Genomic DNA, 13,513 nt, shown 5'->3' with positions numbered 1-13,513 from the left:
AGAGTACCGGAACTAACCAAAAAAACGAAATTTTTAAATCCGAAGATCAGAACCATGAAAGCACGAGAAAAAACAAAAGAAATGTGAATTAAAAGATTTACATCGGTCTGGGGAATTTTTAGAAGTAAATTTTTAGCTGTTTATGAGGTAGGTATAATAAACAGTGTTCCTAATTATTTAATTGGGTCAATAAACACAGTTTTCACTATAAAACATAATTCTTTTTATATTGCAATAATGCCAATTAGGGATCATTAGAAAAATTAGGGATCATTATTTAAGCATGGACTTGCCTACGAAAGCAATTATGTCGTTGGAACCAGAATCACAAGGCCTACCTTCGATTAAAATAGTGGAAAAGGTTTGAATTGTTTTCGCAGACACTTTCGTCGGAGTTGTGTGAGGTTGCCAAGGAAAAACTTCTCATTGAACTTTTTTCTTTGCTTACCTTTATACTTCAAGCTGACGATTGATGTTTGGGTATAACAAGTTTTTTGTTGAAGAAGTTATTGAAAAATAACTTCGGTAGAGAATATCCACAAACAAAAAACAAGGGAACTGATGAGATTCTGTGGCGAGAATCGAAACTATAGTATTCCCTGCCTTACCACTTGGCGAACAATGCCAAATCCTTTCCACTAATAAACTAGTTGTTTTTAAATATTAAAACAACAACAATGGGATTAAGCCAGAATATTTTGAAAAAACAAAATTCGATTAAAATATCAAAACAATCCTCGAAAAAAAAAACATTTAAAAATGTTTGAACTTTTGTGAGATATTAGATATGGGTGGCTTTACCCCTAATTTATATTATAAGATAAATTTTAGAAAAAATCTTTAATAATAATTAAAACAAAATATATAAAATAAATTATGGTCCATAATGTATTTATATTATGGAGCACCGTATGAAGGTATAGGTATCAGAAATACCTTGAGGAAGCTCCAAAATATTAACATTATAAAACTAATATGTATTATTCCAATTCGCCTAGTCAAATAGTCAGAATAGTATTTGAACATGTTCATCATAGAATATTCCATATTAACTGTCTATCCTCATGATATGATTGGAAAAAAATAAAATAAATTATTGAATAAAAATAAGGCACCGAAAACGCCACAACTTTTATGAATTCCGAATTTCCCTATCAAGTCTCAATTTGTATTAGGAGAGAAAGCTGAGACTAAAGAAGGGTTCTCTCTTCTTAACACCCTCTCACGTACAAACTGAGAATTGTCGAAAGGAAAATTGCCTATTTTTTAGTATTTGCATGTAGTTTCCACCAGTTGAAGCCACTCCAAAATAGCGCAGACACACCCCAAATGATGATGTTTAGCATCTTCTTCAACATAAACAAACTAAACACAGGGGTCCCGCCTTCGAAGTTTAGTAAAAATTAACAAAAACTTGGAGGCAAAGGAATGTTGACGGAAAATTGAATAACAAGCTCACTGTCTACTGTGGACTTGCAATTCGACGCCATTCGAATTCAATTCACGATATGCATGAGACAATATGGGCGACATTTGATCATTACAGTTCAAGCGATACAAATCCACGTCACGAGAGATGTCCAACCGGTGAAGATTCGTGGTGTTCATATCAACTGGTTCAGGCAAGAAAAGAGGCTTTCATACACGATTACAGACCAGTTCCATCAAATGTTTTGGATGCTATTATTTCTTTATACAACGATCTAAGTAAAGGGTCTTTACTTGAAAGATGCGTCGGCGGCTTCAATCAAAATAGCAACGAAAGCTTAAATCAACTTATTTGGAAAATTTGCCCCAAAACCCTTTCAAGTGGAGCACTCGTTGTAAATTTAGCAGCTTACATTGTTATTGATCTTTTTAACGAAGGTACAAAATTATTGTTTTTTATTTGAGCTCGATCGGAGTGAGCTGTGGACAAAACGCACACGAATATACTAAAAAATCGACCAAGCACGAATCGCACTGACAGAGAGACGTGAGGCCGAGTGCACTCGTGAAAAATGTTGCGAAGGCAACACCAAATTTTCATTTTACAAGCTGCATTGTCGGCGGAAGAGCTCCTGTATGGACCAGGAATAGATGACTCCTTGTAATTTTACCAAAAATACATTTTTTATTCATGAAAACCGAAATACTCGGTTACTCCCTTCAAGAGTTATCGTGCGGACAAATTTTCCGTACATTTTTGAACTTTTGTGGGGGAGATACCTGAAGGAGTGAACCGATATGGCCCATCTTCGAACTTAAATCAAATCTGGACAAAATATTTCGATACCCAAAATTTGAACCGAATCAATTGATCCGTTCGAGAGTTTTCGTGCGCACCAGCCAGACAGACAGACGGACATTGTGCTCTTTCATAGGAATAAAAGATTTACCTAATAAGTAAAAAAGTATCAGTCGGCTTTGCCGACAGAGATATACCCTCAGCCTGTGCAAATTGAAACACTTTTTTCACAAAAAACTTATGTATTTAGGGGGTTTCAAAATGTTGGTCGTATGAACCGACAAAAATGTTGATTAGAATTAAAGTTCAAAAATACGAAGGCCAAATTTTGGCCGGAGTCGGCATTTCCGTTCGAGAATTATCTTGCACTTCCACCCATAAACATGGTGTCATAGTTTTGTTTTTCAACTTTCAGGCTATTTTTTCAGGCTATTTTCTCAGGAAGTATGGACTTGCCCCTAATGAAACTTACAGCGTCGTATAGAGGACAGCAAATACAACTTGCGTAAACAAAAATCAAAGCGATCCGAGAGCAGGTCCTAAACTGAACTTTTCCGAAATTTTGTGTGGGAGGTACCCGAAGGTGTGAACCGATTGGGTCCATATTGAAACCTTATCTAAGTCTGGTACTCATTTCACGATGGCCAAAGTATGGGCCAAATCGGTTACTCCCTTCAAGAGTTATCGTGTGCTAAAATTTTCCGAACATTTTCGAACTTTTGTGGGGGATGTCCCGGAAGGAGTGGACCGATATAGCTCATCTTCGAACTTAAACTAAGTTTGGACAAAATATTACGAAAGCCAAAATTTGAACCGAATCGGTGCAACCGTTCAAGAGTTATCGTGCGCACCACCCAGCCAGACAGACAGACAGACGGACGGACATTGCTAAATGGCTTCCAAATTGTCTGAAACACATTTCGTCCAAACATATTTGGGGTCTAAAACCATTATTTCGCTAACTCGACTAATTTCCATACTAAACCCCTATTTTAATTGAAGAATTTAAAAAAATGGACATTTATATACCCCGAAACATCTAAATTAAAATAAGTTATGGGTTAAAAAGCTATTTAATTTATTTAAGTATCATTACGATATATCAAAAATACAAAAGATTCCGCAATAATATATTCACAGAATTCACACGTCTACGGCAATTTTACAGCTAAAACCAGTAAGGAAAGGAAAGGACAAAAACCAAATTTCATCAAATTCGGTTTGGTGCAGCAAATACGTCAAATCGGCCGAAAATATATATGGGAGCTATATCCAAATCTGAACCGATTTCGACATAATTTGGCACATTTATCTATAGACCGAATTCTGTCACGCATTCCAAATTTCATCAAAATCGGACAGATATGGCGTGTTTGGTGCATCAAATACCTCAAATCGGACGAAAATATATATGAGAGCTATATCCAAATCTGAACCGATTTTCAACAAAAGCAATAGCGTTCTTCCGACGGCTAAAAAAATGATCTTGCCTAATTTTCAGCCAAATCGGACAACAAATGCGAACTGTACGTTGCGAACGGACGGACGGACATGCATAAATCGACTCAGAAAGTGATTCTGTGCATATCCCTAGAAGGAACTATGGGTTTATCTCTTTTCCTTATGCATGTTACATACAAATGCACTAACACATAATACCCCTTACCACAGTGTGGTGTAGGGTATAAAAGGTCATCGTTAACATTGTAAAAAATATAAATTTTATATGTACCGTTATTCCGTTCTGATTAAATATTTCTAATTATTACATATGGCGTTGAGTACATTCAACACTTTAGTTCAATACTGTATTAGCATTTTATAATTTTCTTCAAGTTCATTTTTTGATTTTTTGCACTCTAGATCGGTATTTTTTCCCACAGTGGGCCGTAGCCAATTTTTGATTGGAAAATTCGACACAAGTCTAAAGTGCACGCACGAATTCGAGTAATAATTTTGACCACTTTCTACATGGAGGTTCTTCTACCAAAAGGCTTTCCAAAATCCATATTAAATCAATTTTTTAATTCGGCTAATAGCTTCGAAATACTTAAAATCATTCGATAGCGAAACGGTGGACCTATATTAGCAATTCTCTGCCGTAATTAGAACCCGGACGGAACTTATGCAGGTGGACTATTTTGAACTATTAACTAGTTTGGTCTGATATGGTTCATTATAAAAATTACATAAAATAGTGTGAACTCTCTCTACTGAATGTATAGTCATTTTTTTTAGATTCAAAATCTGTGGAAATAGCATATAGGGCCGGCAAAAACAAGCAGAATTGCGTTTTTACTTTTTCGAAATTGTGAAAAAACGTTCCGCACAAAATGCAATTACTTTAGCTAAAAACAAAATTTTTTAGTTTACTTTTTTTTTAATTTTTAAATTTGAAAAATTTTTTTCTGCAATAGTTGATCTTGGAAATAATTTTTTTTAGTTGGTTTTAGTGCATCGATTTCAAATATGCAATTTGATCAAAAATCTGTCATATAGTTTTTAAGCTACATCGATTTTAAAATTTGCAACTCGGTTTCATTTCCCAGTCTTAAAAATTTTAAACGAGTTGCTCTAATAAAAGTTTGTAGCTTAAAAACTAAATGACAGATTTTTGATCAAATTGCATATTTGAAATCGATGCACTAAAACCAACTAAAAAAAATTATTTCCAAGATCAACTATTGCAGAAAAAAATTGCTCAAATTTAAAAATTTAAAAAAAAAGTAAACTATAAAAGTTTGTTTTTAGCTAAAGTAATTGCATTTTGTTTTTTTACAATTTCGAAAAAGTAAAAACGCAATTCTTATTATTTTTGCCTGCCCTACATGCTATTTCCACAGATTTTTGATATTCGCAAAAAAATGAAAAAATGACTAACCCTAATGTATATACTTTGTGTTAAAATTGCATATAAAATCTGTAAGCTCTAGGACGTCCATTCCTTCAGGACCTCTCTGAGACAAGCGAAATCAGTCTGGGAGACCTTCATAGATTTCCCAAAATATCAGACTCGACAGTAATCATTACACGAATGGTGTGGTTTTCAAAACGTTATATTCGTTGTACTAAGCCTCCACGCTAACCAACCAAAATACAGAGGGATGATCACATGATGAGCATGTCCAACATGAACTTTAAATATCGTTGACGTACTTCCCCAACCTCATATCATAAAAAAATAAAAATTTTCAGGATAGATAAAAACCGATTAATTATATGATACATCGGTGGTTGGCTGGAAGTTTAAATGCAATAATTAGAAATTTGAGTAGGTCCAATTCCCTAATAACTGCATTTAAACATTAACGCAAACACCGATGTATCAAAAATTATGGTTTTTATCTCTCTTTTAATTTTTTTATTACGAGGTTGAGGAATTAAGACCCCGATATGCAATATTTGTTTTTCTCCTCAATAATATGCAAATGTACAATTTCTGATACCTTTAGTTTTGAGTTCTCTTTGAATACATTTTAAAAAATATTGTACTTTGGTTCCATACACTATTTTCGTACAAATATATTTAGTTTTTGCTTAAAAATTACGTCTTCACATTCCACAAATATTGGATTTTATTCCCTTGGGGGAACCTGTAACCCCTATAGGGCGCGTCCCCAGGTGGCGGATAGGGGAATGCTTCCCAGATATGGGTGGTAAGACGGAAATCAAATACGTCTCGTGGACCAACAGGTAGCTGCGTCTGTTCTTAAGTAAAGCGGCAGCAAACAGCGTCTGAACTCCAGGAGGAGCGGCTGAAAACGTGAAGGAAAACAATAAACCCTTCAGAAGGCAACGGGAAACCACTGAAGTAATTTCCCTTGAAAATCATACAGTATGAACAACACAAATCAAAACAAACGGCCCTCAGTCTCCGGCCAAACGAGGGTGCTAAGAATCCCCGGAGGTAAAACCAACCAAAAGCTAAACATTGGAACCTGGAACGTCCGAAGTTTATACGAAATCGGTAAATTAAACAATACAATCAATGAAATGAACCGACTTGATATTGATATACTAGGTGTAAGTGAAACCTGGTGGACAGAATGCGGCGATTTTCAATCCCAAAATGTAGTAGTATATCACTCAGGAAATATGGAAGGGATACACAGGAGAGGTGTATGCATTATTGTCAAAAAAAACATTGCAGACTGTGTAATTGGATTTATCCCCATGTCTGAAAGGACTATGATGATAAAAATCTCAGCAAAACCCTTGAATTTAAATATCATCCAAGTATATGCCCCTTCATGTGATGGAAATAATGACGAGGTTGAACATTTCTATGAAGAAATAAGTCAATTATTAAACATGACGAAGTCACATGAAATAACAATAGTTCAAGGCGACTTCAATGCCAAAGTGGGGAATGAAGAAGTAAATGGTATAACTGGAAGATATGGGCTTGGCGAAAGGAATGAGAGAGGAGAAAGATTAGTTCAATTTTGTCAAGAGTTTAAGATGACCATAACTAATACAATATTCCGACTACACCCCAGAAGACTCTATACATGGAGATCACCATTAGATAACAGAAGGAATATCGTTCGAAATCAAATTGACTACATAATGATCAACAGCAGATTCAGATCTTGTGTGACCAAATGCTCAACGTACCCGGGAGCTGATGTGCCATCCGACCACAATCTGTTGATGCTCAACGTTCGAATAAAAATTGCAAGATTTAAGAAAAGGAAGAAAAAATCTCACAAGATAAATACTGGGATACTCAATAACCCATCAACCAGAAATGAAGTGAAGGTGCAAATCAATAATAAACTTGAAAACATAGATTCAAACGATGTAGAAAATATATGGAACAATGTCAAGGATACGATGTGCAAAATAAAAAAAAAACATATCTTGGAAACTGTACAAGAAGACCCCAAAATGAATGGATGAATAATGAAATTATGGAACTTCGTGTGGAACGAAGCAAATATAGGAATGTTGACTATGAACGTTACTGGGAAATCAACAAGGAAATCCGCACCGCTACGCGTGCTGCAAAAAATGCTCTATTGAATGAAAAGTGTAGAGAAATTGAACATCTGCAAAATATTCACGATGATTACAATCTTCATAAAAAACTAAAAGAATCCGCAGGAGTGTATAAGAGAGCATCACCATCAGTACTAATGGATGACAACAATCAACCAATCTTTGAGCCATTACACATAAAGAAACGATGGAAAAACTATATTGAACAATTATTCACTGACGACCAACGGTCAAGATATGATAACAACATAAATACATCTTTAACGGGAAACCCAATTACCAAATCCGAAGTAGAATATGCAATTAAATCACTAAAAGATAGGAAATCAACCGGACCAGACGAAATTCCTTCTGAAGTCTTAAAGTTAATAGATGGTGATAACATCTCACTCATTGTAAGACTTTTCAATCATGTGTATGATACTGGCCAATATCCAAACGAATGGCTGAAATCAACTTTTATTGCGATACCAAAAAAATCTAATGCAAAAAAGTGTTGTGACTACAGGCTTATTAGCCTTATGTGCCACATATTAAAAATTTTTTTGAGAATAATCCACAAACGAATTTACACGAAATGCGAAAGTGCTATGGGAGAGTCCCAGTTCGGCTTCAAGGAGGGTATGGGCACCAGAGAAGCCATATTATCCATCCAAGTACTGGTACAGAAATGCCGCGAAGTTCAAAAAGATGTTTATATATGTTTCATTGATTATGAAAAGGCCTTCGATAACGTCCAACACGACAAATTGATAAATATACTAAGGGAAATTGGAATACAAGAAAAAGAAATTAGATGCATACGCAATTTATATTGGAACCAAACTGCAAGAATTGAAATAAATGGTGATCTGACTGACGAAATTCCCATATCAAAAGGAGTCAGGCAAGGATGCATACTATCGCCGCTTCTTTTTAATATATACTCCCAAAAGATATTTAATGAGTCAATTGAAGGAGAACGTATTGGAATAAGAGTTATGGGTAAAATTATAAATAATATACGCTATGCTGATGATTCCACAATTATTGCTAGCAGTATATCTGGGCTGCAACAACTCCTAGACAAACTCACGTACGTAAGCGAATCATATGGCCTCAAAATAAATATAAAGAAGACAAAATATATGATTGTAAGTCGAAAATATGTCAGTTGTGAAACGTCACTAAATATCAAAAACGAAAACATCGAACGCGTAAAATCTTTTACATACCTCGGCGTTTTAATTAACGACCAGTGGAACACATCAAACGAAATTAAGCGTCGAGTGGAGATGGCCAGAAATGCCTTTTTTAAATACAAAAAAACACTTACAAACCATGAAATTGGTCTCAAAACGAAGGCAAGATTTGTCAAATGCTACATTTGGTCTATACTACTATATGCAGTAGAAACCTGGACCCTAAAAAGTGCAGATGAGAAAAAAATTGAAGCATTTGAAATGTGGGTATACCGAAGAATACTGAAGATACCCTATACATCGCATATTACGAATCAGGAAATTCTAAGACGAATGAACCTTGATAGACAACTTTTACGCACCGCAAAATCAAGGAAAATCGCATACCTGGGGCACCTGAAGAGGAACCATAAATATAAATTTATACAAGCCATTATTAAATGTAATATAGAAGGACACAGAACAAGAGGCAGAAGAGAGACGTACTGGTTAAGGAACATCCAAGAATGGACAGGATACTGGGATGAAACGAATCTAATATATGCTGCGAAGAATCGAGAGCTGTCAATAATTTCATAACATAAAACATTAAAATATATTAATTTGTAATACATATAATATTGTATGATCGCTTATATCCGAATAACGGATCCGCAAATAAAGAAGAAGAATTCTCTCGATATTATCATGCTTACTTTGCAAAAACGCACTTATGTTTGTATAATAAAAAAAAATGTGAATTATAAACAAAAACGCTCTGTTCATTCATAATTCTAGACGGAAACTAATATTTATTTATTTTTATTTATTCCCGCCTCAAGAGATTTGTATATTTTTTCCACTTTCTATTGTTTATTTTTTCAGACGATTATTGTTGCAAATCATTTCAGCCAAAGAGAAAAAAAATATCCAGTTCATAGTAGCAAGGAAATTTATGGGAACAGTGAGGGAGAAGTAGATCTGCGACAAATGGACAAAGAAAAAGAAAATGTCGAGGTCTAGTAAATTATGTATTGAGCTATTTTTGTTTTTCTTTAGTAAGGATCAGTTCCTTTGTTCGGTTAATATTATGATAACAAATCGAAAAAAAAATTTTGAAAACAGTAAAGGTAAGGTCACATTAGGCAAATATTTGATCCAGCGACGGGCAGTGTGCGCTTACTGAGAGTAAGTGAGAGTAAATAATGCTTTGAAATGTATCCTCACTTGTTCTCAGTAAGCGCACACTGCCTGTCGCTGGAGCAAATATTTGCCTAATGTGACCTTACCTTTAGTTTAAGTTTGTTTGGATATTTTAGTCAAATTTTGACAAATTTATAATTGAAATCTTGCTAGAGGTTATGAAGGAGTTTTTTTTTTTGCAAAAACATTTAGCAAATACAAAGATGCAACTGCCAGTCCCAGAATCTTGAATCTTAGAAATGTATATAATAACACGATTTCGACATTTTCACTGTGCCTTAAACCTTAATTACCAAATTCAATCTGTCAAAACCTATAAAAAAGCTACAATTTACAGGAATCACACAAACAATTCCCACCAATAATGCATTAAAGGTCATTATTTATAAAGTGATATCACAGATTTTATTTTAGATACTAACAAAAATAACACCGCTTGCCAAAACATAATTGTGTAGGAATTTTAATCGCTAATGATGTGTCGTTTTGCGTTTATTTTTATACAAAAATAGCTACAAACAAAAAATTGTAAAGAACAACAACGCACGAACAAAAGGGCGAATACCAAAGTGGAGAGCAGCATTGGGGGATGAGAGCCCCCAACACATTATTGGTGGCCAACGAACGGAGTAAAGAACCTTAAAAGTAGGAACAACAACAGCAAAAAAACGAAATGAGTGGAAATGATTTTCACAACAACAAAAGAAAACAACAATAACTGAAAGGAGAAAAAAACAAACAAATCATTGAAAAAACTTTTCATCACTGAGGCATGAATCCAACAACAGCAGAACGCGTTGTGAGCGAAGCCAGGCGGCGATGGTGGCCACGACAATATAACAGTGACGTCGTCGCTGTGGTCGCTCGTTGTATTTTTTGGGGCTTAACAGAAAGTGACAAGTGCAGAGCAGGTTGACACACTCACTCACAAATTATCTACGCCATGTACCACACCGAAACACACAATGTCACACACTCGAAGACGTAAGCACTCACACACACGAAGATGGTCGCGAGGCAACAATTTTCATTTCGATTTTCTTTTCAATTTTTTCTTGATTTTCTTTCGTTTTTTCTTTTGCTTTAGCGAAATGATATTTCGTTGATCTTCAATACTAGAATTTTTCACATTTTTTTTCAGCTGGCGTTTTCACCAAATTTTAGCACTTGTTTTTCGATTTATTTGACAAATAATATTCTTTTCGAATTTGTTTTCCAATTCCAATAGGAAATAATTAAAAATAATTTAAAATATTTTCCGATCCACTTGTCGCCCGTCACAGTGTTTCGTTTGTTATCAACACACTTCGATTTGAGTATCACCACCAACAGCACCAACTCGACCCGACGATTGCTCTGGCTAAACTGAAAAGAATTTTCAGTTTTTTCAACATAAAATTTCCCTTTTGCTGCTGCTGTTGCTTCTTTCAGAGGTTTTTTTCGGCTGACGTACATTAGCCGTGCTTGCGTTAGCCGTAGCAGCTCGTCGAAATGCTAGAAGACGAAAACTTTACACGATTGTGGTCATTTGTGGCTTGGCCAATTTGTCTCTCCTTAATATATGCAAAAATTATAACAACAGAAATTTCCTTTAACAAGGAACGGGGCCATAAAGACTCCCAAATGACTAGCCTGGCCTGATTAAGGTGGCCATAACAGCAGCGGCCACATGAAATCCCAATGAAATGACAAACTCAAATTAAAAAAAAATGTTCAAATGACAAGACAAAATAAAAATGTTAAAGTCCCCCCCGCACTAAAACAATAACAACAATAACTAAACTTATATTAATAATCACTTAAACACGTAAGCCTTAGAAAAGAAATTAGAGGCAAAAAAAGGTCACCGCAGGACAGACTGCGCGCGCCTTTTTTATTTTTCTGGCTTGGCTTCCATGTGTCTGTGTATTTAAAACGGGGAAAAAGGAAAGAGGCCCATGGCAGTGGAGAACCTAAGGAGGATATTAAAAAATGGGAAATACAAGTATTTCGAAATTCCTTTACACTCAGTCGTCGAAGACATTAAACATTCATGATAGCACAAAATAAACGTGCTAAAATTCTACAGATAATAATAAAAACGCAAACGCAAAAAAAAAAAAAACAAAACAAAATGTCACAGTATCATGCGAATGAACGAGGAGCAAAGAATGAACACCAGGCTACAAATAGCCAGACCTTAATTATCTCAGCGACCAAAAGCTAACAACTAAATACGCGTTTTTTTTTTGCTTTCCTTGTTTGCGTTTAAAATAGTTCTAGGATATGTGCTTTCCCTTCATAGCCCACTTCCGCGGTAAATACACGCCACTCGCCAGCTAATGATGATAGTTCAATTAACCCATTACGCTGTTTATTTATGTTCTTGTAATATTTATTCGCTGTTTTATATTCAGAGTTAGACGTAATGTTTTTTCCTTGACCTCTATGCGTACGAATGGATGGGAGGATATTCACAAAGGCGACAAAGTTTGTGGATACACATGTGCATAAATACATAGGTACGTACACATATGCGTACAATTGTTAACCAAAGTTTGAAGTATGAATGTTATATACAGGGTGTCCAAAAGTGAGTGATTAATAAATAAATAGTCATGAAAAAAATACCTAAAATCTGGCTTCAAAATGTCAGCATCCATAAAAGCTGAATGCAGTGGAGATTTTAAAAAGTGATTCATTAGAAGTGTAATCTTCATTTTGTATTCTTCTATTTTAACTTTGGGCACATATCAGTAATTTAAATGGTTTACCCAGCAATGGAATAACAACGTATAAAACTAATTTGCTTCATGATGTTTTTACCTATTTTTATTCATTCACGCGGTCATAGCTTCCACGTAAATATTTTTTTTTTAATCACATTTTTGAGACTTGTTCAAAATCACTTCATTTGGTCCAACTATAGTCATAGTATATGGTATACTATAATATATCGCGAATTATAATAGTGCAAACTGTGGCTTCACATATCTTAAATTTTTTCGACTTTCACTCATATACATATAAAATTAAAGTAAAAGGCAAAAATCGAAAAATTCAAGACATCGTTTTAAAAATTTAAAAATGCAAAACGCTTCAAAACTTTCTAAACTTTTCGAAACTCCACTTATTTTTTTCATTTCGCGGTTCTTAAGGAGAAAAGCCTCACAAACATGACTAATTTTGAAGAATAAATTCTATTTAAAATGAGAATAAACACACACCAAAGCAAGTTAAATAAAACACTGTAAAAAATGGTTATATTCAAAGCGAATTTATGAAACAAAGGACGCCTTAGCTAAAGTTGAATCATTTAGCATATTGCCTTAGCTTCATTTTTCTAGTTATGAAAAGTCCTCTAAATTGCAAGGGTTGCCATATATTTTGGTTACAATATCGGTCAAAATGAAAATATTTAATATAGATGTATGGATTTCCATAAAGTTTAAGTTACTTTCCAAAAATTCGCAAGAATGGCCACTAGTACCAAATGGAAGCCTAGCGCCTGTAGATTTCAAAACTGTATAGACTTTTTGCGGAAATTTGTGGTTTTGGCAGTTATAACCAAAAGTTTAACTCCCTTTTTTAGTTGCTGAATTTATATTTTTTGGAATATTTTTAAGTAATTTTATTATCCTTTCTTACATTTAGTTTCAATATAATATTTTTTGTGCTATTAGCGATTTCTATGGTCATGGTAACTTAGAGCTGTAATGAAAACTCGCGAAAAAAAGATTTGGGGGTATTCACTTTAACAGATAACTTATTTTATTTTTGGGACACCCTAATGTTGAACCACCACAAGAAAAGGATGGTAACCCTATATGGAGGCTGTGGTCAAAAGTGCGACGATGTGACATTTCTTTATAAGATGGTGTTCTGAAGTCTGAGTTCATTATAAAAACAGATTCGCTTAGAATATTTGGTTGACATCTGCCTA

The 13,513-nt window shown here is 34.6% G+C and overlaps 1 protein-coding gene across 50 annotated transcripts in view; it reads right to left on the bottom strand.

Annotated features, from left to right (window-relative positions):
- The window catches only part of slo (calcium-activated potassium channel slo), a 297,333-nt gene that overhangs the window by 231,421 nt on the left and 52,399 nt on the right, over window positions 1–13,513 (bottom strand). For 19 of the 50 annotated variants that reach the window (XM_073962634.1, XM_073962656.1, XM_073962648.1 and 16 more), the window contains exon 1: window positions 10,517–10,958. The exons of 6 other annotated variants lie outside the window; for them this stretch is intronic. The gene's annotated coding sequence lies outside the window, so the exon portion shown is untranslated. Of the gene's footprint in view, window positions 1–10,516; window positions 11,112–13,513 lie in introns of those variants that run through there. 25 more of the 50 variants (XM_073962622.1, XM_073962635.1, XM_073962639.1 and 22 more) reach the window with 4 other exon arrangements.

The sequence above is a fragment of the Musca autumnalis genome, unplaced genomic scaffold, assembly GCF_047663935.1.
Source record: "Musca autumnalis isolate F117 unplaced genomic scaffold, ASM4766393v1 scaffold_1, whole genome shotgun sequence".
In the NCBI taxonomy this organism is placed as follows: domain Eukaryota; kingdom Metazoa; phylum Arthropoda; class Insecta; order Diptera; family Muscidae; genus Musca; species Musca autumnalis.
Note: the sequence above shows the minus strand (reverse complement) of the source record. Positions and strands in the feature narration are given on the sequence as shown.